At 39.8% G+C, this 16,861-nt stretch overlaps 1 long non-coding RNA gene across 1 annotated transcript; it reads left to right on the top strand.

The window, feature by feature from the left end:
- The first annotated feature begins 133 nt into the window (after nt 1-133).
- LOC137256343 (uncharacterized) lies at nt 134-15,316 on the top strand. The gene is made up of 4 exons (XR_010954560.1): nt 134-206; nt 2,755-2,827; nt 5,084-5,215; nt 11,973-15,316. It is a non-coding gene; the product is annotated as an uncharacterized lncRNA (long non-coding RNA).
- The last annotated feature ends 1,545 nt before the right edge of the window (nt 15,317-16,861 follow it).

Below are 16,861 nucleotides of genomic sequence, written 5' to 3'. Positions count from 1 at the left end.
GTGTCAACTATGTGAAAAAGAACCTTCCATAAGATAAGATCCTTCTGTGTACATGCCATAAAACGTTACAAACAATAAGATTGACAAGTCGGGGCGTGACGTCAGCCTGCAGAGGTTACCCCCCGAAGCCATAAAGGCAGGGACAGGCGAGAACATTCGGTAGTTCTTGGACGTGTTGGTGAGGGGAGCATCAGCATCACAGAGTGGTAAGAGTGATAGAATTTGTTTCATTCATCTCAAAGCATATTTGTGATCAAGTATATGATTTCGAGGGGTTAAGTTATTAACAATACCATCATTTAAACGCCACTTTACACTCCCTATTATCAAAACATTCCTTTACATCATTCGATTTCTCGCACGTTCACTCATGTTTACTTTCTGTTAATCCCAATTGTAAATGATTAAGAATATTTTCCAGCATTATCTAGGAACATGTGTTGCCTATGCGACTCGAACTCCCTCCGGATGATTCAGAATGATAGAATGGTAGAAGATGTACTTTCCATTACTTTTTAACTATTTACACAAATACTAAAAAATATAAGTGATATAAAAATGTCGTCCATGACAATGTGCAGTTATGTTAAGTCCTCGACTTGTCATACAACAAGTGATCTCTAAACATAGAGGCGACGGAACCTGTGAAATTGTAAACAGCCAGTTTTGTACGTTGGATTAGCTTGGCGCAAGTGCAACGGCGGCTGAGAATATTACATATAAGACTCACACAATATAAGTAAGTAGTTCTGGTTTATTCATCTGTCCCAAATGTAACAAAAGGTTTTCATGTTTTGTCAAGATCAAAAAGTGGAGACTGAAACTGTCACGTAACGACAGTAACCGCTATGTTGTCTTAATATAACTGCTTTTCCTGGTACATACAATAATGATTGGGACCATAATAGAATTTTGTTTTGGCGTAGTTGCTTCGTTAAATTCAATTACATCGGCGAAAGATATTTGTTATTAAGGAGACCTGTCAGTACTTGTGTTGTCTGTTTCTTGTCGGACCTTTTCACAAGCATTCAAAAGAGAGCCATTGGTTCCTCATCGCAATCAGATGAAACAACAAAGGATCTTTGATGTATTTGCCCATGCATCACTGTCACATGCTAGAGTCACAATGGGAGCCGATTGCAATCCTATGTTCTGGATCATCACAGGCGTGACAGTTTAACCCTCTCTTCCTGATCATGTGCACGCTTGACGAATGCCACTTATCAATCATGAGTCACGGTACCTGCTTTGAAAACGGTGATCATTTACACATTAATGAGACATTGTGACAGGACATATCGGCATGCCCATTCACACAAGAAGAAAAAAATATTCCGCTAATATATAAGGGCATTGGCACACTCAAACAAAGAGAAAACGGAATAACGCAACTATGAAAGACTTTGGTACATTAATACAAGGAGAGAGAATAACGATCCTTCAATCAAATAAAGGACTACATTCACACGAGGAGAAAACGCTCTCGCGCCCTTACATAAATGACATATTCAGAAAGCATTTTCATGTAACTGCGCATTCATACAAGGAGAAAAAATGGACATGTGCTAATTTGTAACACATTGTGGAAGGATGTATAGCAATGTTTGCATATTTGCACAAGAAAACATGAGGAACACATGTGGGCAAGTGTATGCATATTTTAGACAAAAAAAAATAGCGATCACGTATTTCTTTAATGGGCATTGTGACATGAACAATATATCCTGCCTACTTACACAAAGAAAACTGGTGATGACGTATTCATATATAGGACCTTGTGACAGGTTATTTTTACGCATAGAAAACATTTCTGAGTTTACAGGGTGACAGGAGACGACACTTCCTTGTCTTTCTCAGTTTCCTCAGTCTAAGGTTTTTTGGCAGTCTAGAAAGGGATATGTCGAGAACTCTGACTGATGTTATGTTCTCTGACTTGCTTTTTGTAATTATCTTTATGTCGGGCCATATGCCGCTGAAGAAACGTTCTTTGTCTAAGAACTCCCCAAAATACATCCGTTTGCATAAATGACAATCACAAATTCGTGTAGCAGTTACACAAACTGACAAACATTGCCAAACATTTAAGTGAGATTGAAAAGGTTGTAAATTAAATATGAACTACAATTGCCCTATTCAGGGCATGAGAATTAACAGCATGAATTAATATCATATATGCCGACACACTCGATTCCTTTAGCAAAGGTTTTCTGTAACACATTACTTTCAATATATAGTGAACATTTGTATGTCATCGCGTGTTCTCGTTCAATTTGGTGACTTAAATCCACGTAGCAATGAAACTATCGGAAACAAGTCTTAAAAGGTATAGACGAACTCGGGGATTTGCGTCAGAACACCATTAGATTAAAGGAACATACATGTTCTTTACAGTGTGAGGACCAGGTTTACAACAGATTTTGACTAATCATGTCTTCAGAGGCAAGTGGTTTGCGCTGGTTGGACCGACTCAGCAAATTCGGGTGCAGCTGATCATAACAAACACAACTTGGTTTGTCTGTATCAGACTCGAACCTTAGCAGCTAGACACTGCATAGCTAGAACAGCTCTGACTGTGTCCAAACCAAGAAGCAAACGCCCCAAAATATCTTGAAACTCAAACTGATTGCTCCTGTCCACAGAAAAATGTGGAACAATGGAGAAAAAAAAAACATCGAGGGTGTTGTTACATCAGAGAGATGTAACAAAGGTCACTATGAATGAATTTAATTATTTATTTCCAACATGTTCTAACAGATGCGAAGAGCAATGACGCAGTCAGGTCTTATAGGAACATGCCTGTCAGTGTTTCTGTTCACTGTTGCTGCTGGTGAGTACCTCTGGTTCCCTTTCGTAAGCAGGGACAGTTGCTGAATGACATGAATCGTTTTTTTATGGTCACATTCCCCTGAAATGTTTTAATGCAAGTTATGTTAAAAGTCATATGAGTAGATGTCTGACATTGTCTTATACAAGGACAACAACATGGCAAACACCTATCACTAAGTTTGTCCATTTGTAGACACAGAACTATACAGCGACGTGGCTTTTTTATTCTATGCACATTCTGCTTTATAATACCAGACACACCAAGCACTCTTTATCCATTGGTTAAGTTATCCGTGGGGTGAGGACCAGTGAAGATAAGTAACATAAACGAAAACTTGTAACAAGTCACATAATGTATGAGCAGGGCAACAAAATGTTTGTTCTACAACCGGTTATCACCGTCATATGTCATGTAATGCTACCGTCGATTTATACTGTTCCGCACGCTTTCGTCCAAATGCATTATAGTACCAACGCCTTTCAATACCCATAAGAAATCTTACTTCACCGAGCTTAAAGGGGCTCTTAATCACAAGGCAATGACGGAACTATTGTTTGTCGTATATGTCGTATCTTGACGTATATGTGTGTTAGATTGTGTGTGTCCCTCGAATGTCGGGACCTATCAAGTCGTTCAAACTATTTACACCTCTTCCTCCTCACATAAGTATATGTATGATTTTGTGCGCATTGTACAACCATACCATACAATCACACACACTCACACATGCATTTACACGGCGTATACGGTGTATATCAAGGCTCTCTTACACAACAAAACTTAGCACATAGCTGAATCCAGCAAAACAAAATACATATGTAATAATGTAACTTTTGATAGTATGAAATACATACAAGAAACATATTAAATGTTTAGGCACAAATATGTGATTATTTAATATAGGCATTTGTCAGCGAAATATATCGGAATGTAGCCCAAGTCGTGCTACAATGAATCATCTCCAATATCGAGGTTAATCTCTTATTTATAAGAATATGCTTGAGAAGAATTTATAAGAATATAAACACGTATTTGTTAAGGAATTGGTCCCTAATTAGTTGATTTGTGAGACTTAATACTAATTGTCATATTCATGTGTTGCAACCTTTCACGGAAGGGTTGAGGAAGATAAAGAAGGGTATTATTTAAGGATTAACCTGTAACGTAGTTACATCTTCTGTGACATGTAAATGCATCATAGGGAACGTCATCAGTCATATCAATATAACGACTTATTTCTGCCCCCTGACCCCTACCCCACTGGCTTCAAGACCCGGTCGTTGAGGGCTGCCCTTGGACCCTGGCACCCAATGTTTTTTTTGGGGGGTTTCTCTCTCGGGTTTGAAGTACTATATAGGTCTATCAACATTATGTGTCCCAGTGTCTAGCAGTTAGGGCGTAGTTCAGTTCAAACTTGAATCATATGTCCAGCACATATAACCTCTTTGAAATATGACATGATACTAATTGACACTTCACATATCAGGAAGCAGCGCCTCAACACAAAGGGAAATCTGCATCTCACAATCTGATGGATACTCTTTACAAAATATATTCGTCATGAATTCATCAATGTCACCAGCCTATTGTTAACACTGTCACGTGAAATGTATTTGACATGTCAGCGATTAATTGCATTAATGCGTGCCTGACATGAGAAGAAAACTATTACTTTGATAAATAATTAGCTCATAAAAAGTATCTTCTCTGGCTTTTTGCTTCAGGTAAACGGATTATACGAATCTGTCACAAAGAGAAACACTTGTTTCGTGAACATATGTTGTACATGGGCAACACAAACAGTATGTCAGTATGGTTTCCGTTTTGAGAGCCAAACACCTGTATGACAAGAACGACACATCGAGGACATTCCCAAATTGCTACATGAGTGAAATACAATTCTTCGTTATCACCCATACATGGAGATTATCACACTGACTCCAAATAAGTGAGAAAACAAGCAGTACAGAACACATGCCTCATAACTAATAAAGTAGGGTGTTTTCTCGTATCCTGCCATCGGGTCTTCCTGTTTTTTCTAATACTTCCTAGCGACTGTTGTCAGAGCGAGACAACACATTGAGATCGACTGACTTTTATGTTTTTCACGAACAGATGTGGAGAATTGTTCAGTTATCCTTTCCATACATCATAACCACACGACTTGAACGGATATATGACTGGGATAAACAGTTGCCTCAGCATGTCCACCAACTGTTATTACCATGACCATGAGTATTACATGTCATGTTTCAGGTCAAATCTGTCCAAACCTGTCACCGAACCTACAAACGCCAAACCTTTATTTTGAGAAGGTCCATGGCACGTTGGTGAAAAGGAAATGTGCCCCCGGAACAGTATATCATCCATCGAAATGCACCTGTGACCGTACGTGTTTCATATATCTATAAACATGTGTGTCTGTGCGTGCCAGTGTGTGTACCTAGTAGAACCATGTGTATATGTACTCACAGAAAAACGACACATTGACCCCCATAGAGCCACTTATATTCATACCATGGTTAAGTTGATTGAGTGACCTTTTTTGATTTTATATATCACGAATAAGTGATAACTGTGTTTTAATTATGTTTGATTTTTTGGTTGCATGTGATCTTCAACTGTTCTTTCAGCTCGATAATAAAAACATATTTCCATACATAAGCAAATAAAAGACCTCCTCAATTGGCAACTGCGCGAAGTCGGCCAGTTATGGGTACGGAATGCTGGTATTTTTTACACTTCAAGATACATGTTACATATACAAGCAATGTGTATCGAATACATGCATACCTACAAACTAGCTTTCATGTCGGTCATCGTGGAAGTGTACAATAATCATTATCTGAGTAATGATAGAATCTGATTAAGAATATTACTCCGTCATATAATTAATTCATGTGAACCCACAATAGGTCTAGATATTCTTTGATTATTGGTATGGTGTTAATGGCTGTTGGAAGAGATGTTGGTAGTCATGACATTTGAAGACATCGACGTTCAAGCCAAGCGCGAGTGAGAATTCCGAGGCAGGATGCAGCCCCTCTCGGAATGCCAAGTGACTTCCACATTGTCGTTTGTCAAACAGACCGATACCAAATCGGCAGCAGAGGCAAAGGACCCACCAGATGTTCGACTTTCTCGAAGCAACTCAGCAACGGAACACGAGAAGCTTAGTGTCAAACTCGCCGTCACTGGAGTTGGAGGGCACGAAGATTTCACTAGTCGACAGTTTGAATTCTTTGCCCATGACAAATGACCAAGATCGTGTTTCTCACCGCGGAAACACTGCATATGCACAACAGAATGTTTTGAAGCAAGTATCATTTGCCTGGGATCGCTGGTGGCGATGAGAACCTCTCGCAGGATTGTAATCTTGACCTTGTGACGATCAGACAAAAATCGAACTGGTCGACTTCACATCACTGATATCTTAAACAGGGTTGTACCACATTTCCATGACCAACACAAGGTCAGTCTTGTGCATAGGCCACATTGTGCATATGCCGTTGTGATTTCTTACTTCAAGAGTAGGATTTCAATTCCACAATTTTTGATCTATTGGTCCTCTATCAAGGATGGAACGGAACACTTTCGCGTCCAATTCAACGTCTGATATATATTCAATGAGGCGGAGGATCGAGGAGGTTATAGTACTTGGCGGAGGTTACGACATTGTGCTCGGGTATTCATTCTTGTGATTTTATTATATGCCAAAACCTTGACAATGACCGGACTTGCTAACATCATACGACCATAGCACTCAGACTACAGATTTTTGTATTTTTTAGTTTAGATTTACAATTTATTTATCCAGATAATAATATGTTGATAAATACAAGAACAATAATACAGACAATACCTGACCGATTGCGTTATGCATGAAGCTAAGCTAATGGCCACAGTAACGCAGCATTGGGTCTGTCCTTCACGTGGCTTCAAACTGTGTTCTCGTCAAACATCGCTCCTGGCGTATCTACATTGGTGAAATGCGTCACGTGAGAGTACAAAAGGCAATGATATTCTACGATCGTGACTTGTGGACATGCTTTGTAATAACCTTCTTGTGGTGCCTGGAGTAGGACTGACAAAAGTCTAATAGGTTCCTTGTGTTATATGGGGTTAATTTGTGTTTACGTTTTTTCAAATGGGCTGGAATTAAACAATAACAAGTACAACCTTATATACCCGAAAAGATCATTTCCCAGAAAGCAATTCTGCTCCCAAACGCATCGTGCCCATTCCATGTTTACTACATGGGGCATAAAGCATGGATAAATAATGTTTTATTGAAAGTAACTCAGTCGCCACACTCCGAACCCACAGAGCAACCCTGTAACCATAATTCACATTCAACTGATGTCATTCAGTGCCGTCCATCATATGATATGTTGTTCACTGGTCACGTGGGGACAATGGGTTGATGCACCCTCGGTGTTTGAACATAAAAAAAACCATCGAGGGTACACCAAACTAAAAATGCTTTATGGTTCAACTTCTTTATTATACAAGGTCACAACGTTTCGAGACAGTTCCTAGTCTCTTCGTCAGGTGAAGTGAGGGTAAAACTAAACGGATGTAGTATATATACACATAACAGTAGACAGATGACAATGGGTAACAAGATATACAGGTTTCTATTAATTGATGTACAGGCTTCGATTGATTGGCGTGCAGGCTTGCATTGATTAGATTAACGAGTTACGGGTAAAGATGTTTGGATAAAGGTTAGTCACTGAGGATAAGGTGGTTCCCTGCATTGGGTAGGTAAACACCACCGTTTCTGTTGATTGAGGGCTTGTTCCGCTTGATTGCAATGACTTCTAGGAGCTTCCGTCTTTTGAAGTCATTGGCGTTCCTAACTAATGTCCTGGCGTTGTCCCAAACAATCTTGTGATTGGGGTTGTGCATGATGTGTTCACTTACAGCAGACTTCTGATCCAAAGTTTGAACTGATGTTTTGTGTTCTTTTAACCTGACAGCCAGTGGTCGACCAGTTTCTCCAATATATGTCTGTTTACAGCTACATTGGATCTGGTAGATGCAACCTGCTGGATTGTTGCATTTAGGTGTTGTTGGCCTGCGTCCATTAGCTGATAGTAGTGTTTTCAGGTTGGTATCGCTACGGAAGGTCACGCCTATTCCTGTTGTTGTCTTCATGAGACGGCTGATGCGATGACTTATCTGGCCATGGTATGGTATGTTAATTCTGATGGGGGAAGGTTCTGGTTTAGCTCACTTAGGAGTTTCTTTCAGGGTTTTGGTGATGGTGTTGCTGATTAGATGGGGTGGGTACTCGTTAAGGTCTTGGAAGGTTGATTTCAGGTGCTTAAATTCGCTGTCTGGACTGCAGACCGCTTTTGCTCTACGTGCCAGGGTAGCTACTATGCTTTTCTTGATCTGGGAGGTAATGCTTGGACTGGTGATGAATATACTGATCCGTATGTGTTGGTTTACGGTAAACACTGGTGGGTATGGATTGTTGGGGTCGGTGGAGAAGAATGTCCAGGAAGGGAAGCTGGTGGTGTGTCTCTTCTTCCATTGTGAACTAAATTTTTGGGTGTTGGGAATTCAAGTGTTGCAGCAGGGCCTCTGGATCTTGGTTGTCGTCCAGGAGGGCTAGGACATCATCTATTTTGCGGAAGCAATACTTTGGTGTGAATGGTGCAATTTTCAAGGCAGTTTCCTCAAAGGCATATGTATATTTCTGTCAGTAGTGGTGATAGAAGGGATCCAATTGGCAATCCATGGATCTGTTGGTAGAATTGGCCATTCCAGTTGAAATATGAAGTCTCGAAGCATTTACTTACGAGGTCGACGATGCTTTGGGTTGTGAGTTTGGTGCCTAGGTCTGGTATAGATGTTTCCAGTCTAGTAGATAGGATGTGAATGGGTATATTGATGGGTATATTGGTAAATAGGTCTACCACGTCGTAGCTGACTAACTTTTTTTGTGTCACTGGTGTTTCTCAGTTGCTGTACCAGGGATGCCAATTCTTTCACAAAGGAGCTGCCAGATTTACCCAGTGGGGCTAGGATGCGGGATAGATGTTGGGCCGTGTTGTAGTAGACGGATCCTCTAGAGCACACAAGGATTCTAGTCTTTACAGGGTTCTTATGTATTTTGACGGTGACACGGGCAAATGGCTGTTGGGAGTTGTTGGGATGGAGGTGGTTGAATATGGAATCACTGATTTCTCTGTTGGTATGGAGGGTCTTCAGAGTTTTCTTTGACTGTATCTCTAGTTTGGCAGTAGGATCTTTCTATAGAGGTTTGTAAGGTATGGGGTCTTTCAGGGTCTTGTCTACTAGCTGTGTGACTCCTGTCTTGCCTCAGGTTGCTTATCTGGTGTTTCAGTATCTTGCTGCTGGCTTCATGCAGGATCTTAGCAATAGCTGGTGTTGACCGTCGGAGGGAGGTTTTCAATTGCAGGCCTTTAGGGACTAGTTTCTTATCCCGGCATCTCAGAAGGAATGTAAGCTGGTTGTCATTTCGAGTCTTCTTGGTCAACCTTCTTGGTTCCTGGTGAAAGTAAACAGGCCTCATATTCTGTAACATCACAAGGGATAAGTATTTTAACTTTGACGGATCTTTTTACCCATAATAGTCCTCAATTGATTATTTCATTCTTGAAAGAATTAGATTTGCTAACGGATTTGTAAATAGATAAATATTTTACTATCGGAAGTTTGAATTAGTAAAAACTTAGTTAAAGTACTGTAAAGTTATTGTCCTGAGAGAGTACGTAAGCCCCAAATCATTCACAGTAAATTAAAACTTTCCACTGCTTTTAATCGTAGCATATGTGTATTTTTATTTTTTTAGCTAGATGTGTCTAAATTACTAATGGCTGAGGGGATGATGTAAATCCAATTAGCGTCCATGCTGGTAGAAAAGGTACTGTAAGTCCCCGTGGTCCCTAGTATGGTGATCTACCTTCAGTTGTTGGCAATCTATAGCCCATTTTTATGTTGTATTGTCCTCTATAGTTAAACTGTTTTAGATTTTGTACTAGTCTTAAATGGATAACACTGATGTTTACTAGTGGTTTTACTGTTCTTCGTCGACAGGGATTTAGTTTCTTATATTCATTCCTTCTATAATTACTTCTCGTTATTACTTGTTCTTGTCACGGTATTGCTTCAATATTGCCGATGTGACTATAAATATTTGTCCCTGGTCCCACCTAACATGACTACCTTGATGCCTCAGACTAACACAGGTTGCATCTCCTGCTCAACAATTAATTATCTGTCACTTGTAGTTTTGATATTCTATATTCGCAACATCACTTCAACAAAATTATTCTGCTATGATAATTTTATATTACTTCATGCACTGGTGCTTCGTGTTTGGAATACTGTAGCATGACATGATCTTTTTCATAAATATGTACACAAGTCAAACAATCCGATATGAAAAATTACACGCAGTACAGTACGTAGAACTAAACAATGAAAGCCCTGCTTTTTGAGGTAACAGAATTATTTAAATTTTGCTCAGCTTCGTGACCAAAAGTGCTGTTTAACTGTTTTTATATCTAAACTACATACTTATTTTGAGTGAAAAGCATTCACACAGATGATATTTTTTTAAGTAGTCACTAAATGTTTATGAAATCAATTTACGTTACACTCCAACACTAGCTCCGGTTTCGTTCGTTTCTGCGAAAGGAAAAAGATTTCATTCATTACATCTTCTATCATCAAAAATATCCTTCTTGTGACGATATACACAGAACGATATAATGGTATTGTTACGACACACTAACATTTTACAATATCTCCCCGTGACAGAACATTCTTGGAAAAAAATCGACCGCGAAAATCATTGACTTTGGATTTGAAAAAAATATAGACATAGGCACCGGCGGCTATACTGAGGGGAAACATACTACAACACAAGCAACAAATGACAACTGCTATTGAACACAACTAACAGTAAATAACTGGAGATGATTGAAAGGTTAATTGTGGTGTATGGTATGGATCTTACGGGAATTTGAATCAATTTAGAATAATGTATCAATGGTCGTTTCCCAACTTGTGTATATTTTACCTCTATGTGTATGCCATGCCGTGTACGTGCTTCCGCTTTCATCAAGAGTGGGTACAGTTACAAATATTGTGATATTGTTTCGTGATCTGTATTATTTAGGTATTGAGTCGTTTTCTTTCAATGTATATGTGTTCAGATTCTGCCTGTGAACTCGTGTTTTCAAACATACTTCGTGTCTTGTCACTTAGAACAACCATGAGTTTGGCCACGCCCTTTCTCGTCCTCTACCTCTGTCAACTAGGGCTGTTGGAAGGTTTATCTAACAAAATCAAAATAAACTCGCTAAATATGATAATTTCTGTACAAAGGCAATAACATTTACTTAATCACACCTTGCGGCTAATTCCAGAGAAAATAGTTGGATCTATCAAAAGGATTGCACATATCGGAATCACTGTTTGTTAACCGCCGTTGCCATGATCGTTCCTATTCGCCCAATCGGTGATGTAACATTGACATTGGTTTTGTTTATAATAATTTGAACCGAAAGTTACTAATTTTTTGAAAATAGGAAACTTATGTGCTTTATGTGCTTTGAGATCAAATGTTGTTAAAAGTTCTAGCGGTGATGGCCACTACTTTATCAAACAAAATCTATGGTCATTTGTAATGGTTCGTTTATATGGAGCCCATATCCAGGCACATTGCCTGCTCGTGGTGCTACATACATTATTATCCCCGGTCACAGGACACTATTGTAATTTTCAATCCCTTTTCTACTCGCCTGGGGGCTACAGTCATGCTGCCTATAAGGCGCAGTGACCCAAACACTTACATTGCCAGCACATCCTCACAGATACAAATTTGACAGCTAGATGAACTGAGGTAATGTGGATCTAAGTATTCAATGTTCACTCAAATTCCTATAAATACGCACCCTACCGGAGGTCAGTTCACCGGAATAAATGGCTGAGATGACACGAGCTCTCCTATATTGTAATGGATATTCTGATGATGTATTGGCTGAGGTGTACAATCCTAGTAATAACACAATAGTAATGAAAGTCACCAGTGAGATTAACGATGTAGTAAGTTGTCTGTGAACTAAACGTATCTGTATTTCACCTCCACTTTGATGTTTTTCAGACGGAACTGCCCCAAACGTAGTTGTACCACGTGTTAGTGGTCATGGAAGTGTGGCAAGTCAAGGAGTCTACAAGGGCCATAACAGTCAGACAAGTCACGGTGGAGGGAGTCAAAGCGACCAAGGAGGTGGCGCAATTCAAGTGAATCAAGGCATTCAAGGAACTGGAGGAGGTGCAAGACAGGGGTATCAAGGAGGTCAAGTAGCATCAGGGGCCTACAACTCATATAATCAACACGCTAGTAATAGTGCACACGATACATGGCATACAATTGCAACAGGCCCTACAATGAAAATAGCTGGTAGAAATGTACCTCGCACTGATACAGGCGCAGGCAGTTCACATAGCCATATTTCAGCAGAAGCAAGAAACTCAATGAAAATGGTGAATGCTCTTTCTGAATTCATAGCCCAGACCAGTGGGCATGCATCAACCACACATGACTCGAATCCGTTGCCTAAAGTAGAAAATACACTTAATGTCAGACCAATGCCCCAACCTTCTGATCAGCAAAGTTATCAGACTCGTAATCAAAATCCTCTAGGTGATCCAGTGCATACTGCATTCCATAAGCCAGTTTCTAGGACTACACTAGGAGATTCAAAGTCGGAACCTCTACGCGTGTCTCCGTATTTTTCGAAGCAACAAGTAATAATTTCACAATCTATGAACCGAGCACCCGTGAACTCGTATTCAGAAAAGCAGTCACAATCGTCTACGAAAAGCCAAGCTCCTATACAGCTACATGCAAACCCCCAATCCACAAACCAAAAACTCATCACTGCACAATATGTTAAACAACCAGAAATGATCATTAACAAAAGTCCAGCAAATGTATATCAAATTAACCAACCAACCAACCAACAGTTCAACCAACCACAGATGAGCACACTGCCTATGAGTCAACAACCAACGAACTCGCAAACTATGGACCCATTCCCATTGAATTCACTACCTAATGACAAAACGTCATTGAACGTATATAAGATTAATCTACAATCAGGTAATTCACAACCATTCAATCAACCACAAACGAACTCCCAACCTGTTGACCTCCCACCAATGAATTCACAACTGACTCAGAGTAAGCAACCACCTAGTAATTCACAACCATTTAATCAAGCACAGATAATGACAACTGTGAATCAACAACAAACGAACCCACAACCTATTGACATTTCACCAACACATTCCCAACTTAGTCACACATCACCAACGAACGTATATCAGGTTCATCAACCATCCAGTAATTCACAACCGTTCAATCAACCACAAACAAAATCACAACCTGTTGACCTTCCGCCAATGAATTCACAACGCAGCGACAAAAAATCAGTGAATGCTTATCAGATTAAGCAATCATCAAGTAATTCACAAAACTTTAATCAGCCACAGATAAACACACTATCAGTAAATCAACAACAAACGAACTCACAACCTGTTAACCTTCCACCAGTGAGTTCACGAGTCAGTGGCAAAGAACCAATAAATGTTTATCAGAGTAAGCAACCATCAAGTAATTCAGAGCCATTTAGTCAAAAGTCACAACCTGTGAATCAAGAACAAACGAACTCAAGACATATTGACTTTTCACCAATGAATTCTAAACTTAGTTACAAATCACCACCGAACCTATATCAGACTGATCAACCATCCAGTAATTCACAACCGTTTAATCAGCCACAAACGAATTCACATCCTGTTGACTTCCCACCAATTAATTCACAACTCAGTGGAAAAGAATCAGTGAATGTGTATCAGCATAATCAACCATCTAATAATTTGCAACCATTTAATCAACCACAGATGACATCAATATCTTTGAATCAACCCGATATGAACTCACCACTTAAAGACCAATCAACAGTGCACTCATTTTCATTACAGCATAATTCTTTGAACGTACAATCTGGGAACCAGCAACCCATAAATTCACAAGCTATGAATCCACCACATATAAATTTACTGCCTAACAACAACCTACCAATGATCTCATTTCCAATGAATCAAAATCCCACCAGCCCACAATCAGGGAACCAACAACTCATTAATTCACAGTCTATGAATCCACCACATGTAAATTTACTACCTAAAAACCAAGTCCCAATACCAGCATATCCAATAAGCCAAAATGCCATGAACTCACAATCAGGGAACCAACAGCCCAACTCAAAATTGGTTAACAAAGTGAATATCAATTCACAGTCTCACAACAATTTACCAATGAACTCATTTCCAATGAACCAGAATTCTCTAAGTTTACAATTGGCGAACCAACAAACCATTAATTCTCAATCAATGAATCCGCCACATATGAATTTACTCCCTAACATGAATTCACCAATGACGTCATTTCGAATAAACCAAGATTTCCTGAACTCTCAATCTGGAAACCAACAAACCTTTAATTCACAATCTATGAACCCACCACACATGAACTTTCTACCTAGCCATCAGTCTCCAATGAACTCATATCCAAAAACCCTAAATTCCAATTCTATAAACTATCACCAAATGAACTTACAAAATGTTAACCAAAATCCCGTAAACCCACAACACATTAACTATGTACAAATAAACTCTCAAGCTATGAGCATTGATCCCATGAACCAGCTGCCAATGTACCCTCAGCCAAAGGATTCCCAACCAGCGAGTCAGCCTCCTTTTGACCTCCCACCTCAGAACCACCCTCAACTAAACCTCCCACCTCTCCACCAGCCCCCACCTAACCTCCCATCTCCTCACCAACCTCCCATGCTTCAATCAAATGGACAGCCCGGCAGTGCACCAATGGCGATGTCTCAATGGACCCCAGACAACAGGTTGTCGTGGAGAGATAATCTTCATATGGCCGATATGATGGATGCTCCAGATTTTCAGCGAGATGCTTTCATCAGAAATGTCCTTACGAATGAACCGAATCTAACACCAATGGACCGGATGGAATTGAATCAACTGACTGTATAGTTAAGTCTCGGATGCTACTCCTCCTTACGGCAATGTTACCTTCATGTTCCTCGAGAAACAAGGGTCTGATTGATACCTGTGGCTATATTCTGCGCAAAGTAGAGTCATACGAATACACATCACGTGACGAAATAAACTGTGAAGACGAAGTGGTTTTAACTTTAGTCACCAACCGTGGAACCAAGCACGGACTAGCCATTTGTGATGACACTAAGTCATAACGCGCCACCAAATCGGTGACGTTTTATGTCCACCCAAGTATCCTGACCATCACAAAATCCGCTCGGTACTAGTGAGACACGAACTCTATGCAGCCCTGTTGTCTAGATGCACTTCCCATGGATACTTGTTTGTATATAAAATAACGTCTATGGAGAAGTGTCGTCTTGTATTTATTGTGTTTGTGTGCGATTTTGAAAGGTTTGTCCGATGAATAAAGGAACCCCTTCCTGAGAGACGTACGCGTCTATTAACACTAACATTTAACATTAAATACTTTTACCTTGAAGCTATATAAGGACCTATATATACATATATCGAAATTGTAATATATCTAATTCTTGCCGATTCAGAAAAAAATCAAAGTTTCTTCATCTACTCCCGGGGCAGTACCACTTACCCTCCCTTTGAAAGACAGAAAAAAGAATTGTCCTTTTTCCTTCAGCATTCATATCGACATGTGCTGTGCGGTAACTGCATAAAGATTCCTAAAGATCAATAATCAGAAGTAAAGGTAAATCACGTTAACAAATTGATCACTCACATAGGCTTTGTATAGCATGTGACAGACACATGAATTATGGGCTATATGATATCCTTATTCACGCAAAAATATACCTGTGAGCAGACAGACAGAAACATGCAGAGAGAGAGAGAGAGAAAGGGAGAGAGAGAGACGGGCGCGCAAATGGTTGAAATTTGGAGTTGAGAAAGAGCGAGAGCGAGAGAGAGAGAGAGAGACAGAGAAAGAGGGGGGGGGGGGGGGGGGGGGAGAGAGATCGCCGCGGAGATGATTGAAATTTGGAGTTGTCGCCCAAAATTACATGAGACACGTTCAGAAGTTTAAACGTGTCCATATAATGCTCTGAAAGAACTCACACATCTGATAAGTGTTTGCATTTGTTGGACATTTCCGACACTTTCAAGTGCCACACTTTTCACATATTTGTCACTGATATACAGTATGGTTCAAAATTATTGAGAATAGCTAAAGCATTTCATATCATTAAACGAGAACAAATCAGATAAAATTGAATGTATTGTAAAAGTGAACTGACCTTTTCCTGTTGTGTAGGTAAAAATTTAATATTTTATCAAGTCTCCTTGAGCTTCACGGCACAGTCTAAGACGGGTAGGCATACTTCCTATCAGAGAGGTTAGTGTCTCGTGAGTTATGCTGTCCCAGTATCGGACCACTTCTCTCTTCATGTCTTCAATTTTTGTCAACCCCTTTTGCTTCACACATTCCTTCATCATCCCCCAAATGTTCTCAATGGGATTTAAGTCAGGACTATATGCAGGAAATGGTAATGCAGTCACATTTTTCTCCTGAAACCACTGCTTGGCATGTTTTGCGGTGTGTTTAGGTTCATTATCTTGCTGCAAAATCCAGTCATTTCCATAAAACACACGTGCACTTGGAAGGAGAAAATTATCTAATATGTTAGTGTAGCGTTGACTTGTCAGATTTCCCTCAAACACACACAGCGGGGTCGTTCCTAATAAGGATATCCCTCCCCATACATGAAACTTTGGGCTGTATTTAGGTCGTGGATACAACGGTGCTGACGCAGACTTTGTCCATATTTTCACATTATTGGGATATACCCATATTGAGCTTTCATCAGTAAAAATCACATTTTCCCAGTCAAAGTTTTCATGTGCCAAACACCACTCAACACGCCTGTCTTTATGTTCTTGTTT

The sequence above is a fragment of the Haliotis asinina genome, chromosome 11 (genome assembly GCF_037392515.1).
Source record: "Haliotis asinina isolate JCU_RB_2024 chromosome 11, JCU_Hal_asi_v2, whole genome shotgun sequence".
Taxonomy (NCBI): Eukaryota; Metazoa; Mollusca; class Gastropoda; order Lepetellida; family Haliotidae; genus Haliotis; species Haliotis asinina.
The sequence above is the reverse complement of the archived record's forward strand: the minus strand, read 5'-3'. Positions and strand labels throughout refer to the sequence as shown.